Raw genomic sequence first — 11,837 nt, 5'->3', positions numbered from 1 at the left:
GATGGGCCTGGGACAAGCCCGACCTCATGTCTCAGGGATCTGCTGCCCACATCCCACTTGTCAACTGCTCAGTGCATGCTCACACTTCGCTGGCCTCAGTCCCCACTGTCACGCAAATCCCTGACACGGCAGCATCGCTCCACTTTCCTGGACACAGGCTGTGGCTCCGTGACTCAGTTCACCAAATGCCTCCCCTGGACCAGGAGCAATCAGAGGGAAAGAGAGCTGGGATGCAGACAGCACTCATTCCTCACCACGTCCTTGCAAAGATGGGAACTGGGCAGCCATGCTTTAGAGCAGCACAGCCTATTCTGGGGAGAGACAAGGGGAAGCCATGAGCAAATCTGATATGGAGAAGCAGACACGAGGCAAGCTGTTGACATTTACTTGGTGTCAGGATGATGAGGCTGGTGCCAGAGAGCAGCAGTGCCAGAGTGTGGCAGTGCACTGAGCAGGGGATACCTGCACCCTTCACCACCCCTTGCTGGGCACTGGGGAAGACAGATCATGCTCAAGGCTGCTCTGGGGCTAAAGAGAAGAAAGGACAGCTAATAAAAAGATAGGCAAAGACATCTGCTGCCAGCTCCAGGAAAAAAAAATAAAGAAAAAAAAGCAGGTTTCCAGAGATGAGAAAGAGGAGGAGTTGGTGAGCGTGACAGGGCAGTGCTTGGGAACTGGGCTGCCAGGATATGGGAACCACACAGCAGACAGCTGGGGACAGGCATTGGGATCCATCCTGGGTGCTCTGGAAGCAGGGAAAGAGCACAGGGAGCCCTGGCAGTTAAGTAGGGATGTAGGAAGGAGAATTAAGCAATAGGTCCAAGGCTTTGCCAACTATAAACACTGTGATGGAAGAGCTTTGTATTCAAAATAAGCAAAAGCAAATTAAAGGAGGGAATTTGGGGAAGGAAAAGGCAACAGTGGGGGAAAGAGTCCGAGCAAAGATGAGCAGCCAGTGTCAGGTGAAGAGAAAGCTCTTCTCTGGTTTTTGCAGAGGTGCATGTTAAACAGAAGCCTGAAAAAGGGTACGGAAAAAGGAACAAGTGAGGGCAGGGCTGGCAACAAAAGAGGGGCCCCAAGAACCTCCCGGGAAGCTTTTCAGAGCTTCCAAGCAGAGGTGAAAGAGCTGGTGTGCAGGAAGACAGAAACATAACCTCTGATGCAGGAGCCAGTTTGAGAAGTAGGGTCTTGGCTCCTGGCTGGGTTTTTGGACAAGCCAGCTCCAGTGTCAGTGGCCTTGCTGGAACCAAGCCACAGAAGCAAAATTCACAAAGCCACAACACGTACTGATGAGTGTCCCCACGCTGATCTTGGAGCTTTGGTCATTGCCTCTGAGGCAGGAAGGCAACAAAGCTGCCTGCAAATCCCATTGTGAGCACACATTACCCTTAAGTCCATGAGGATAAGGGTCCATACAGAGACACCAGCTTGCCCAGCATGCAGGATGATGGTCACCCTCATGATGTTGCTCCAAGTGCAGAGAAACCTCCTCCCATAAGACCTGTTTTCTACTCCCTTGACATTCTCAGGTGTGATAGGTGGTTTGGAGGAGTTTCCAAGCTCTGCTGCATCCTTCTCCCCACACCAAATAGCCATGTGGTCCATTGCCTTCTCCTTCCTCCAGATCCCAGCTCCATCCACAGCTCCTCCAGGGGCAGAGGTTGATATTCCACATACCAGGGTCCACCTCTGGGAGCAGAAGAACACAGATAACACAAGTGGCTTCTTTAGATACAGGATGCACCAGCAACTCTTAAAGTGCTGCAAAGCCTGGGAAAGTTTCATCCAGACAAGATGCTAATCAGCACTACTGCAATCTGTTGAGTCAGGAAAACAGAAGCATAAGATTGATTTGCAGGAAGCAAAAGGCCTTGACATGATCTCCACTTTCACCCAACCCAACAGGTTTCACGATGTATTCCTCTGGGGTCCCTGAGCTCCTGCACCATCCCACAGCAGCCTCATTCCCCAGGGCTGCAGTCCACTCAGTCAGCCCTACAAGCTCTCTGCAGGTCCATCGTAAAGAATTGCATTGATCTGCTCCAGCTCTTAGGTTTTGATCTTCATTTATCAGGCCTTCACATTCTTTTAATCCCATCTCAGCCCTCCCCCATAGTGTTGAGATAAAAGGCAGGCTGGGAAGGCTGATAAAAGGGAACTGAACAAATCCATTAATGCTGTTTCTGTGCCAGAAATTACAAACCCCAGTCCATGTTAATTATGCTTGCCAGCCAGAGCCTCAAGACAGCAAAGTAAGACAGTAAAGTCACCCTCACTCAAAACTTGTCCTGAGAAAAAGCAACACCTGGAGGATCAGGACTCATTGGTTTTTACTCCATGTGAGGGCACTGATTTATTGAGTTTGGGCACACAGGTCAAAGATGGGTGCTCCAACCTGAGCAGCAACAGTGCTGATTCCCAGGCAAGATAGAAGCTGAAGTGAGTTTTTTCTGCCAGTTTTTCTTTGGCAGCAGGAACTTTATGGGAAGAAGAGTAAATTCTGCAGAGCCTACATGGAGCTGCTCCATGCTACCACAGTATGTGCAACAGGGTACAAGCCCTGGCCAAGAAGGTGAGGAACAAGAGCCAAAAGACAAAGGATCAGCAGCACACATTGAGTATGTGCAGGGCCCCTTACAGAACTGAGCCAATATGTGTCCAGCAGTGAAGGGACAATTCTCACCCTGCAAGATGCAGCTCTCCTAAAAAAAATAAAATAAAGCACACACAGCTCACCAAACTCCAAATCACAGGAAAAGCCAAATTCAGAACATTTTGTCAAAGCACTAAATCAGAGACCGGGGGGGGGGGGGGGGCGGCAGGGGGAGAGGGGCAACTTACCAGGTCAACGGGAACATGCCTTAATTGCAACCTCTGGAAAAAAGTGTCCTTATATAAATGGAGATTAATGGACATTTCAAAAGACAGAGTTGCTTTAGTCTAACCCCTCCCCATTTTCCTTGGTACATTGCCTAATGGATGTGTCAACAATGTCAAAACCAACAAAAACTATTAAAATACACTCATCCAACCAACACCCTCTCTGGAACAGCTTCAGATTTTAATTGATATCTTCTAAAAAACAAATCCTTTCTCAGGAAAAATAAACCACAGCCACTTCAAGGAAAAACACGATAAGATCTGCCCATGATGCCACTGTTTATGAGAGGCATAGGCAGGAACCTAGGTCACTGGGCAGGACCACAGCACCAAACACACTGGCACAGAAGAGCACAAAGCATCAGCGATTACCTAATTTCATCCTGGCCCCTACAGTTTTCACCACCCACCTGGGGCTTTTCTCCTTTTTGAGCAGGCGTTTGGGCTCCTGATGCTTGCTGCTCCAGGCCCTGGGATGCTGCCACCCGCCCTGGAGACAGTCCCAGTTCTGCAAGCAGGCATTGTGGAAAAGGCTCATGGTTCTCCTCCTTCCTGGAAGAAGTGCCCATTGACAAGGTGCTCAGTCTTCCTCTCAGCTCCCACTTGAGCAGTCTGAAGGCTCGTTAGAAAATAGAACTAATTATGCTTGATGGATAGGGACTGGCAACTATTACTCATCACTGTGCAGCAGACACCGTACAGCACACCACGCAGAAGAATTCAGCTGTAACCACTGCGGCTGCACAGCGTGCAACCAGCCCAAGCCTCCACTGCTCCGCAGCAAGAGGCTGCAGGGTGGGGAGGGCAAATCTGGGGGCTTCTGGTTACATCGCATTAGTGTCCTGACACTCAAAACAAGAGTGGGGCCTTGCTGTGGCAGGAGCTGCAGGGCCATAGAGTAAAACATTGTCAGAAGCAACCTAAGCTCTACAGCAGCAATGAATTTGAGGCAGTTTGCTGGCTGAAAAATCCTTGGACTCACAATGGCACAGAGCTGGCATAGGTCAAAGGAAATCACAAGAACCGAGTCTAAAATTTTAAGTCCATGGAAGTGAAGTATTCCCCCTCAGGGAAAGCAGGGGGTTTCCCGGTTCATGTCATTTTCAAAGTTGTCCCACCTTCTCTGAGACTGGGAAAGAATATACCACCCAGGAGGATATCAACAGTCCAGGCTCCTGCTCAGGCATTTTATTCTTTGCATGTGGTTAAGGCTGCAAAACTGTGGAAGAAAGCAACAGAGCTCTGAATAAAACCCAAGCCTCTCAACTCCCACATAGTATTTGAGCTGCAAACAACTGTCTAAGCTCTTCTACACATGTATCAACCTCAACAGCTTGGAGATTACCTAGCAGGAGGAATTAGGGCTTTTATAATACAGCAGAGGAAGGAGATGCAACAGAATGAGCCAGGGTTATTTAGCACTTGTACTCTGTTTCAGTTCTGTAGGCTGCAGGCAGCTTAGCTCAGACCACAGAACACAGCCTGCTCCAGAAACACCTGCTAAGTAAATGCTCCTGCCCCAGGAAAGGAGAAACACAAATAGGAGCAGCCAGAACAGTGCCTCAGACCAGTTCTCTACAATCACACCAACAGCTGCACCAATGCAAAGGAGAGAAAAGCAACATGAGGCCACGGAGGCAGCTCATGGGAAAATGCATTTAAGGGGCGTGATGGTTAACCAGACTGGAGGAGAAGGGAAGGCATGCAAAGCACTCCTCCCCCAGACTGCAGTCAGGAAAATCGCCTTTTGCTTTAGCTCTCCCACATCAGGTCATCTGGGAGCAAGCCCCTGAGGACAGAGACTTTGCCAAGTGTCTGTCTCACTGCTTGACTTGCGGCAGGTGCCACTACTCCTGCTAAACACCATTCCACTTAGCGATCCATCAGTGCTTATCTGGCCATGTGGCATCTTAATCTGCTGTCATCCTATCCTTTACAGCAATGGAGCTGCAGCAAAGACTGCAGGGTGAGATAAACGTGCCTTCAGCAGCCCATCACCACAGCCCAGCCCCAAAACTGGGGCACACAGTGGGGCTAGCTGGTACCAGAGCAGGATTGCCCCTCACAGCCCCGCATTGCTGCACCCTGCCCTGCAGCACCCACTCCTCTAGCATGCTCATAACCCCTTTTCATGGCAAGCACACAGCCCACTGCACCCCAACTCCACACAGGAAAGGTGTTTCCAGCACCAGAATCCAGTGCCTCTGGATTCCAAGGGCACTTCAGAGGCTCTGCCACTGAAGCAGAGGGGTATCAGTATTTTGTAGGATGCAGCAGCTGCAGGCAGACAGCCAGAGCCTCCTGGGGCAGGGGCAACCACAGGGGAGTGAGCTCTGCAACAGCACTTCAGGGACCACGACCCTACCTTCACCCAGGAAAGGGAATGCTATTCCTTGAATTAAAGCTTTGGGAAAACCTTCACCTATTCTTAAAACTGAATGACTCTGTGGCATAGCTGTTTTACAGCTGGACGGGCGTGCATTGTTCGAGTGCCTGTGTTAGCAATCTGCCTTGTAGGTCAAAAACTGCATGAACAGGCTCTGTCTGCCTGCTCCTGACTCACTTTAGGGTAGCTTTCAAGGATTTACTTAAAGCAAGGTTATATTCTTAGTGCTTTCATAAGCTGCTTGCTCCTTTTGACATTGAACCTGTCCCTCTGTTGCTCTGCTGAGCAGAAGCTGTGCTGGGAATGGGAGAAGCCCTTGTGCACTGACCTGTAATAGCCCCTTAAGTGTGTACACACCTTCCATACCCCTGCTCCTCCCTGCAGGGCCCCACATCACCCCACACCTGCCCCCATCCCCATAAACACTGCAGCACACTGCCACAGTGCTCGCACTGAGCTCACTGAAGGGCAGGAGACCTCCCGGAGAGGGGGGAAAATGTGGGTCCTAAACCAAGCCACCCACCTCCAGGGACTCAGAGGAATTTGGTACTCGGTACATATCTGCCCTTGGCCAAAAGCTGCTGTAATCAGCCAAGGGCTTTGACTTTTTCAATTTGGGGAGCACATGCTCTGAGCCAGTAGTGCAGGCAGGGCAGAGCTGAGCCAGCCTGCAGAGCTTGTCCCTGCTGGGGAGGACAGGGGGTGGCAGGGAAGCCATTGGATATTGGAAGGCTGCAGAGCCTTCCAGTCCAGGAAGGAGAGCATCAGGGCTCTCATAGCACACACTGCAGCCTCCTCACTCCCTAGCAGTACAGCGAGTTCTGGGAGCTCAGCTCATGTTCAGGCTCCAAGACCCCAGCCAAAGTCCATTTGCTTTCTTCTGGACTTTTCACACCCTAGGGCTTGCTAAGGTCAATGTGGAAGAAGCTAGCAGCTGCTCTCAGCACCACTAAGTCCTTCACCCTCCAACTGCACGAGCAGATCTGCCAGCAGCTGCTCAAGCACAACAGAGAGCCAAGAGGGGTGGTTTGTCCTGTGTAAGCATCCTAAAGCTCACAATATTCATTACAACTGCTAAACCAAAGCCTTTTGCTGTGGGAGGGAAGAGCAACATCCTTCCATCTCAAAAAAAAAAAAAAAAAAACAAACTTTCTGCAGATAATACTTCCATCTCATGTGCCTTTCCCCGCTCACTTGAGAGAATGACTCCTCTTTTTTTGCAGAAGGGCCAAGCTAGCCTGTAAGTCGCACCAATGCCAGCCAAGCAAGTGCTCTGTGGCCAAGCTGAAGGTGCAGGAAGGCTACAGTCACCACATGGGCACAGATCACTCTGAGGCACTACTGGGCAGTCTGGAGGGGCACAAAAATGAAACAGATCCCCTAAAACAGATGAGTCTTATCATGTATTTCGGAAGAGGAGGAAAAAGTACAGACTCAAAGAGCCAGAGGCTAGAAGGGCTTTGGATAAAACCAGCACTGAGATTCTCAGCCCTTCCTGGGCTGGCAATGCACAAGCAGAGGGATGGGGTTCTGCTGCCTCACTACTGTCCCCAGGGTAACATCTGTCCCCAGGCAGGGCAGTTCCCAGGGCCACTGCAAGAAGAAAACCACGGTCAAAGCTCAGGAATGTCCACACTGACAAGCAGAAGGGCATGCTTAAGCCAGCAGTTCTCTCTCCTCAGTACCCACCACTGGGAGCAACCCTGCTGCAGTCACAGGCCATGCTAAGTGTGATTAATAAACTAAACAAAACCATCTGTGACCCTAAAAAATCAACACATAATGTTCGCCTGACTCATGCAGAGAGAACAGGCATGGGAACAAAGTCAACAAAGAAGACCCCAGCCCATCTGCAGATTCTCCAGCTCATTTTGTGGGGGCAAGATGCTCATTTTCCTCCTCCAAACCCAGCTGCTTCATCACTCACCTGGGATCCAGCAAACACCGCATGCTGGGGACCACGAGGGACCAGAAGGGAGCATTAACTTGGGTTTGCCATCGGTGGAACTGCTGGGCCTTCTAGAGAAGATCCTTCACCACCACTGTGTAGCACCAAGGCTTCATCCAAACCTGAGAAGGACACAGAAGAACACAAGTCTCACAGCCTGTGCATGCAGGAACACCCAATACACATGCGTATGCCTTTCAGCTTACACCCAGCATGGGAAAAGGCAGGGACACCCCTTGCGTTGTCCTGGTGTGAGTAGCAGCAAGGCCATGCAGCATAGACATGGCCCCAGCCACCTGGGCAGGACCAAGCAGCAAACCTGGAAGGATGAGAACAGGGGAGTGAATGAGATCTCAGCTGGTGAGCAGGGCAGAGATCAAGCTATTATTCATCAATGATGGGAAAAGTCACCAAAATAGAAGTTTTGGAAGCTTCCAAAACTATTTGCAAAGTGGGGCCAAATTTGTCTAATAGCTTCAGCCAAAATGGGGGAAATAATTAGAAAAACATTGAAATGCATCATTTTTAGTTCTTTTTTTTTTCCTCTCTAACTGAAACATTTGACTTCGGAAACGATGAAACATTTTAGTCGCAGCAGGATCTTGGAGCTTTTGTCCCAGTGAAACAGGAATGTTTATTCGATTTGTCACTTATTGACTGAGTTAAATGTCAGAAGGAAATATCAGTGTTAATTTTTATTTTTACATGAAAAAGCAAAGTACAAAAACATTTAATCTGGTGGCAGAGGGCATTTGAAGAGGCCAGATAAAGGCACACACCTTGCCTGCCCAGACCCTCACCCCACCTTGAAACCACAAGAGAGCACTGAGCCCTTTGGGGTTAGCCAAGGCAACCACAGGGGACAGGTCAGAGGACAGGAGCCTCAACCTCACCAGCCTATGGAGCTGCCCCAAAATGGCCCTCGGAAGAGTAGGGTTGAGCATGGTGAGGCTGGGGGTCTAAAGGGCCACCAGAAAGGTGACTGAAGGTTGCTCAAATCCCCAGGCTCCCAGAAGGAGAGAGTGCTGGGTCCTTCCCCACTGCCATGCCCACCATACCCCATCTCCTCCATCATGCAGAGCAGCCTCTGCCAAGTGCTCAGCCTCTCCTGTGGCTGCTGCCTCAGCCCCTTGCTACTTTAAGGGCCTGATGAAAAGATCTGGGGCCTTCTCCAAACTTTACTAATGAAGGGCTGATTGCCATCTCCAGGAGACTCGGGCTCCCACCACACCCAAGTCAGCCCCAGTCACTTGCACATTTCCCTTGGAAGTCCCTGCCCATGCACCAGGCTTGATGGTGCCAACCCAAGACTGCCCACCATGGCACATTATCGTAGTTCCTCCCAGGAACTACCACTCCTCTTGCCCTTATCACAGACAATACATCCCCAATGGACCTTGAACTCCAATCCCCTTCCGGGGGATTGACAGCCTGTCCCAAAACCACACAGGCCTTGCCCAGATAATGACCTTTAACTATCCTATCCATGGGCCAAACGCTAAGTCAGCGCTCCAAGCAGCTCATAAAAAAGCCAAGAGAGAACTACAGGAAGAGATATTTTTCTCAACACCATCACACAACTGCCTGCCTGAAGCTTGGCCACACCATTTACAACCCTTTGAGGAGCACACCCTATTCCACAGCATCCCACACAGGTCTTCTTGAGGCACTGTGCCATGGGGTACAGAGACCCCCCCAGGTGCATCCTCAGAAACTGCCAGGTACTGGGAGGAGACCAAGATCTGGTGATTACAGCAAAGAGCAAACTGGGAGCTGGGGATGAAACCAGAGCCGGGAAACATTTAAGCTTTAATCTTGGAAACAGCTTCCTGATAGTAGATTTATGAGCATCAGGAATAGTCCCCTTTGCAAAAGGCTAGAAGCTCTGTTGCATGGGGCTTTAAAAACAAGACTGAATAAGAGAGGAAGCAATAGACATGAGGAATGGATTTTGCTTTGACCAAAAGATGGATAGGACCCAGTGGATTGCTTCCAGCTCTGGCTGCTCTGCTCATACATAACCCAAAAAAATCTCACACCTGTCTTCCGTGACATTTGCCCATGTACACAATTAACCAGAAAAGGTTGTCAGAACATTACTGCAATACTATGAAAGGCATCCAAACAAATGTCACCAGGCCAAATTTCTATCCCCACTCTCACCCACTGCAGCTGTAGAGGTAACATCTCAGGGCTGCTGCAGAACCTCGTTTTTCAGCTAATGCCTGGGTGTAGTAGCCAGAACCAAGGGCTTGACACATCCGATTTTTGTGTGGGAGCCCATGGAAGGTGTATTTTTGTTAATACAGGCATCTTGTTTGACTTGGACGTTGAAGTAGCTGAACTTTTTCTGACTTGGCTACTCTTGTATATATATCACACTTCCCTGTAATCAACCTTTCCTTTTTTCCTGACTTGGCCTTTTCCTTTATGCTATTGGGTATTGGTTTGCTCCAAAGCTGCTCTAGTGCTGCTGCTGGATGTTAAGCCCAGCTCTGGCAACCAAAGCACTTGCTTGCCCACAGAAGTGGTTATTTGTTTCCCTGCCTGCTGACAGCCTCATCACCACCAGAACACAGCAAGGGGTGAAAGAGCTGAAGCAGCCAACAAGCAAAGCACATCCCTGTATTTAGCAGAGATCCTGACTTCTTCCACCTCAAGATGCTCAGCTACATGCAGCCAAGCCCTCATGGCACCACACACAAGTAACTGTGTTGCAGCACGGCACACAGCACAATGCACGTGCGGCTGGCTCCAACTGGATGCCCCACAGTCTGCGGCAGTGCTGGCCATGCCAGGGGCTTTGTGCTCCTCTAACAGCCTCCACCAGGGTCTGACAGAAAGCTTGCCTGAGGCTTAGTCTCATAAAGCCACTGCACCAGTACCCTGAGAGGAGATGAGATATGAAAGTCTGACCTCAGCTGAGTACTGCAAGTCAGAAGCACTCTGACTTCAGGCTTGCTGCCCCAAGAAAACATCAGTGAAATCACTTCATTAATCCCCAGGGCCTCATTTCCTTCCTTCCTTCCCTCAGCCAAGTTGAAGCTTAAAATAGTATTCTACATTCCTCATATTTCTCTCCAGAACTAATTAATATCCAATCAGCCAAAAGTCCTTCTCACAGCAGCTTGTCTCAGTCCTGCAACCTGCCCACCCTCAGCAACAGCCTCAGCAGAAGCACCCTACCAGGCTCCCAGATCCCCCCAAAAGACGTTTCTGATGGAACATCTAGAGACAACTGCATTAAGGCAACAGAAAGCAGGAAAACACCCAAATTAAAGCCCCATGTGCAATTCTACCCCTGTCCTATGTGCATACATAACCCTTGCATGCCCATAAACACACTGCAGTAATCCCCCAACACCACAAGAACAGCTGTTTGTCACCAGCTTCTAGCAGCCCCTGAAGGCAGAACCACAAGGTACCTTCTCCCTCCTCTGGTTGGTACCTGTGCTCCAGCAGAAAACAAACTATGCTCCTGCCAGCTCTCCTGGGCTCACAGCAAGGAAAAGACAATTTCTTATTCTGACAAAAGGGTCCAGCAAGGCCCTCGGGCCAGTGCAGGGGAAAGAAAAGAAAATGGAGATGTTCCTGTCTTCATCTAGATTTCACAGATATTTCTCTCCCTTTTGGCAGCCAGGGCTAAGCACAAATCAATTGAGAAGGCTGCATGGATAACACATTACAGCTGCAAGAAAGGGATGGGAACCTGAGCTGGAAAGGAAAGGAAAGGAAGCAAAGCCTCCTGCAGGAGAGCTCCCATGAAGCATCAAGCCCCACGCTACAAGGTATTTCTTATTCAAAACCCAGGGGTACCATGTACACATCTGGAGGATTGCAGATGCTTCTTGCATGCAAGGAACACAGACCAAGAAAGGCTGTAACAAGTGCTGCAAACACATGGAAAGATACAACAGCAACACAGGAGGGAGACATCATATGCGTATAAGTCCCTCACTGAAGAGAGGCTTTACACAATGGTTTATTTTTAAAGCCCCAACTTCCACCCCCAGACCAAACACAAGGGCAGAATCCATACTCCAGACAGTCTCTGGAGCACCAGCCACGCACACAGTTAGGGACAGCCTCCTCAGCACAAGTACCAGGAGCACAGAGCAGCACCACAGGCCTGTGCTGTTTTACGGTGGCTCCAGCCCATGTTGGAAGCCAACCCAAATCCCCAGGGACAAAGTGGCCTTGTCTCACATTCCACTGTCACTTGCACAGCCCAACTGGTGCAGTATTTTTCACCTCTTCCCTCTGACAGCCACCCACAGGCAGCACACCCAGCACCTCCCCTGTGCCAGCCCCAAGACACGACGAGACCAGGGACACCTCCTCCTCCGTTGCCATCACCAGCCCCATCCCTCAGGCCACAGCAGCAAGGTCTTACCCGGGGGCTGGGATATAGAACAGAGAAATCCACAGCAGAGCTGGGAGAGACAGAGCGAGTGCAGAGACCCTCTCAACACCCAAGGGGCCAGCACGGCGCCAACCTACAAGGCAGGCACAGAAGCCCCAGCAAGCCCAGAGCCTCCCACCAGCCCAAACCTAGCCCCTCGCCCAGAGCCGCAGCGAGCCACCCCTCAGCAACCCGCCCAGCCCACCACAATGAAGGCGCCC

The 11,837-nt window shown here is 50.3% G+C and overlaps 1 long non-coding RNA gene across 1 annotated transcript; it reads right to left on the bottom strand.

The window, feature by feature from the left end:
* Window positions 1–362: 362 nt before the first annotated feature.
* Window positions 363–11,813, bottom strand: LOC101801743 (uncharacterized). Its single transcript, XR_001195249.5, has 3 exons — window positions 11,608–11,813; window positions 7,194–7,336; window positions 363–1,689 (listed from the first exon to the last, which is right to left on the bottom strand). It is a non-coding gene; the product is annotated as an uncharacterized lncRNA (long non-coding RNA).
* Between the last annotated feature and the right edge of the window lie 24 nt (window positions 11,814–11,837).

The sequence above is a fragment of the Anas platyrhynchos genome, chromosome 29, assembly GCF_047663525.1.
Source record: "Anas platyrhynchos isolate ZD024472 breed Pekin duck chromosome 29, IASCAAS_PekinDuck_T2T, whole genome shotgun sequence".
Taxonomy (NCBI): domain Eukaryota; kingdom Metazoa; phylum Chordata; class Aves; order Anseriformes; family Anatidae; genus Anas; species Anas platyrhynchos.
Note: the sequence above shows the minus strand (reverse complement) of the source record. Positions and strands in the feature narration are given on the sequence as shown.